The sequence below is a fragment of the Meleagris gallopavo genome, chromosome 2 (assembly GCF_000146605.3).
Source record: "Meleagris gallopavo isolate NT-WF06-2002-E0010 breed Aviagen turkey brand Nicholas breeding stock chromosome 2, Turkey_5.1, whole genome shotgun sequence".
In the NCBI taxonomy this organism is placed as follows: domain Eukaryota; kingdom Metazoa; phylum Chordata; class Aves; order Galliformes; family Phasianidae; genus Meleagris; species Meleagris gallopavo.
The window spans coordinates 77235949-77240343 of record NC_015012.2 but is presented as its reverse complement, the minus strand read 5'-3'; the positions used below and the strand labels follow the sequence as shown (position 1 = coordinate 77240343).

The window sequence follows — 4395 nt, the reverse complement described above, 5'->3', positions numbered from 1 at the left end:
AAAAAAAAAAAGCCCAAAGTTTTCTCATCAACCCTAATAATCTTTTTTTTTAAATAGTGTAAATAATGTGGCTTTAAAGACACAAAAACGATTTACTTTTCCATTTGACAGTAAGTTGCTAGAAGCTTACATGAAGATTAGCAACGTCATACACTACAATGAGGCAAATCCAGCCTTATAAGGGCATTGCGAATTCTTAAAGATATCCTGGGTGTTTGTGGAATTTTTTTTGTTTTCATTTTTGAACAAGCATGCTGACATTCAACAATGTTCTCCAAGTTGGTCCATTCAGACTCGTTTCATAACATCACAAAAAATGTGTAACCATAACAACATGGTAATCCTGAAAATATTTGTACCCAAACCAAACTTTACAAGCAGACTACTTAATTATTAAGCTAATGAAGATTAAAAATAACATCGCTTTAGTTCCATAAGCCATAGATTTTGTTTGCTAGCATGTTGCTGACTTTTCAGGGTTTTCTGTTGACTGAAGACAGCTTCCACTAATAAATGCTAAAGTAGTTTAGACTAGCAAACTGGAGCTAAATGGTAATACAATAGTGGTAGCACTGACACTAAACAGCGTAGCCTCAAGGATGCATTGTGAGAAGCCACTGAACACAGATAAACTCCTAGTCAAATACCACCAAACACTCCTTTCAGCTACAAGCAGCACAATGACCAAGCCTTTAAAGAATAACAATTTCATTAATTCCTATTCATGAGATTACATATTCATAGAGTGTTTAACCTATTCAGCAACCCTCTGCACATTTTATAACTCTTGAACAATATTATCTAAATACAAATATATTTTACAGGGGAAAATGTGATAGAGAATACAAGCAAAAAAAGAGTGATCTGGAATCCTAAAAACATTGCACTTTCTTAACTACATTACAGGGGTATTGCATGCCTGTTTACAAGTCATAGAAACTAAGAGATCTTCTGTTCTCAATACACAAAGCATCAGATAGAATTGTGCTTCTAGTTCAGATATCAAGTTTTCAGAGAAGCAAAGAAACAGAAGAGAACTGTGAAAAGAGGAACCAAGACTCAAAAGGTTTACAAAACAATCTGTGAGTAGAGACTGAGCAAACTGCATCTATTTTATATCTTAGCCACGTTTTCCACAGATCACATGGAGTCTTCAAACAAGGTTATTGCATAAAGAAAAATCCATTACCCCTGACAGCAGGATAAGCAGTCATTCCTTCAAGTTTCATGAAAGATTATTCATCAGGAAGTACTTTCAAATGATAAGCTGAATGCAAATAATGCTACCCACAGATATTCTCAAAATTGACTAGACAAGCAACACAGCAAGTTTTAGATACAACCTGCCTACAAGTAAAATGACGGACAAAATCCACCTTGATTTAAAAGCAATGGGTTCCACTACACCTGCTACGTTCCCTCTGCCATGACAGACCCAAAGTGCTTCCTTTACCAGGCTGGGGCCTCTGTGCCGCCACCCAGAAGCCCTGCAACAAGTGGCCTTTAGAGGTTCTCAGACTCTGCAACTTCCATCTTCAGAGTGATGACAGCATAACCCTTACAGCACTAATTGAAGGCAAACACATTTGTCAAACAAACACCAAGGCATCACTGGTAGCTAAACACAGCTACAACACTTCAGAGCAAGTTTATTTGTCAGAAAGAACAAGGTATCTATCTTAACAGCACATATAGAACAAACTCTGAAATACTAGTCATAGACTAGCTTATGCTGGAAGTGACGCTAAAGATCATCCAGCTGCAACCCCCTGCTGTGGAAAGGCTTTCTGCAAATACTGAAAACTGCCTATGTTTAGTAACACTATCAAAAAATGAAAACATACAGGAAGCAGTAACAGACAAGTACAGCGCATGCAGTTATGGACATTTCCACAACATACTGGGATCCTGCTCTGGAAGTGCAGCTTATCTGTCCCAAAACAAAAGAGCAGTGGAGAGAAAACATTTCCTAGAATTTTCTATACTTAAAGCTACGTCAGATAAATACATCAAATCTTCGGAAGAGCTGACTTTACTGAAAGAACTTAAGACCTTGGGTAAAGCGTTGTTAAAGAGCACCCATCCGGGTGCCTTTGCATTTATTTCTGTAAACCACAAGTTGCTGTCAGCCTCCATGCAGACCGACAGCTCCACTGACCACGTCAGCAAAGGGAGGGCCGGGTGCCAAAGCTGGGGCAGCTGGCCCTAGCAGGGCGGCACGGAAATATCCTGCCTAGTCAACGACGCGATGCCAGCACCCCGGTGCTGCTGCTCGGAGGCAGAACCGCTGCCGGCACCGCCACGGGTGGGCTGGCAGCAAGCAGGCGGCCCGGGAACCTCCAGCTAGGGAAACCAGAAGCTGCTGCCGGCGCCCGGGGCTGCCAACCCGTTACCCTATGCTCTATCCCTTCAGCGCCGCCCTCCCCCCAGCCCGGCTCCCTCCGGACACATCAGCAGGTCGCGGCCCGCCCCTCACCAGTCGCTAGATGAATGGGCTCGGACGGACAGGGCGGGACGCGCGCTGGGCACCGCAAGGGCTCATCCTCAGTGAAAACAGAACAAGAGCGAGGCCAGGCCGCAACAGCTACCGCTGCACCTCAAGCAGCGGCAGCGACGACAAGCCTGTGCCAGCAGAGCAGGGCACAGGGACACCGCACCCCCCAAGAAGCGAACAGCCGATTGGCCGCAGCGTCGCCGCACGTCCGGTGCTGATTGGTTGCGACCGCCGGCCAGGCTCCGCCCCTCACGGCGGAGCTGGGATTGAATGACACGCCAAGGAGGGGGGCGGGAGGAGTGGGAGGGGGCGGGGCCTCCTGGGCGAAGGGGGAGTTGAATCAAAATGGCGGCCATTGGCGTTGGGTGGGTGTGAGCGAGGAGATGGTGTGCCGAGAAGGGGCAGGTGGGAGGGAAAACTACAGAGTTCCAGTCAGGCTTCGCAAGGAAAGGAAAACTGTGGCCACAGAGCTGGGAGCGCTGGCTGCAGTGTCAGGGCAGCACCTCGCTGCAAGACTCAAACAGCAGTCACTCAGTAATCAGCCCTCAGACCTTCAAAAAGCAACGAAGTAGGAGAAAGCACCAAAGGGTTTGATTGAGACAGATTGCCTTAAGTCAGTGTAACTTTCGACCTGACACAGCAAGTGGTCTATGTGGTACAGTTTGCCTTTTGTGAGGTCACCTCACAAGCTTGGTTTGTGCACCAGGGCTTGAAAAATTCTCATCCAAAGAGATTATCCATACCTCGGGTGCCTCAAGTAAGCTCCACAAGGGCTCAACTCAGTACTACGGTTTAATTCATGTATTGGATGATGTAATAAGAAGGACATGTTACAGATTACTATGAAACGGAATTCAAGGTTAGCATTTTAGGGTGGGAAGCTTGGAACCAAAATAGGCGATATCTAAAGCAAAACACAAAGTAAAAAAAGAGAAGAAAAAATCACGGATCACTTGCAAAATAGAAAGGGAAGACAGGCTTTATTAATACTTTTGCCAGTTTATGTGTTTATTCAAAGCCACAATTTTATCCCAGAAGTGGTGCAAGCATTAAGGAGTTTAAAACAACCTAGCTATTTTTTAATCTCAAAACATTTGACATTGAAAAAGATATGTGCATAATCAGCAGCAGCAATTTAATTTGGGGAAAATAAAAAAAGCAGTTTTGTGTTGGTGAATCACGGGCATTTTTATCCATGTCATCTAATCAAGTTAATGTGAACTCTGCAGTCTGTTTTCTGTATTTCACTGTACCAAAGGTTCGGTTTTTCCAGCAGTCAGTCCCCTTGGTAACTAACCTTGCATGCTGTGTGAAATTTATTGATGTGTTATTTTCCTACTGATAGCTTTTTTGTGCTTCAATCATGAGCATGTTTCAGAGGTGGCCTTGCTACAAGTATGCTGTCAGCTGGCCTGTGAACAGTAATCACTATCTGGGGAGATAAGGAGGTCCAAATACAGCTGAAGTCAGCCATAAACAGTGCTTTGTTGTACAATAATGAATCCAAGCTAATAGCTGAGGCAGGCATCCTTTGGAGAGGTAAACAGAACAGTGGAGAGATCAAGAGCCTTAAAGGAGAACAAGGTCCAAGACAACAATAATAGATTCTATATGACAAAAATAATTTTTAACACGCTGGAGTGCCCTTTGGGCACTTTTTCTTTCATACTGCTCAGAGTACAACTGTGAAGAATACAAGAATAAGACCTGATACAATCTGCTGGATCAGACGAAACTTTGACAATAAACAACAGTCTTTTAGCAAGTTTGTTTGTTTGTTTTAAGAAAAACAGTAAGTTAACTACTTTATTTATTGTTTATTGTTGAGGTTTTTCTCATTGTTCCCAGTGCATAGGCCAGTAATGGAAATTCTGCTATTTTGTGTCAGTTCTTCAAAAGCA

The 4395-nt window shown here is 43.6% G+C and overlaps 1 protein-coding gene across 2 annotated transcripts in view; it reads right to left on the bottom strand.

Annotated features, from left to right (window-relative positions):
• IBTK (inhibitor of Bruton tyrosine kinase) overlaps window positions 1–2670 on the bottom strand; it is a 57073-nt gene extending 54403 nt beyond the window's left edge. For both annotated transcript variants that reach the window (XM_003204387.4, XM_010707695.3), the window contains exon 1: window positions 2477–2670. The gene's annotated coding sequence lies outside the window, so the exon portion shown is untranslated. The remainder of the gene's footprint in view (window positions 1–2476) is intronic.
• Between the last annotated feature and the right edge of the window lie 1725 nt (window positions 2671–4395).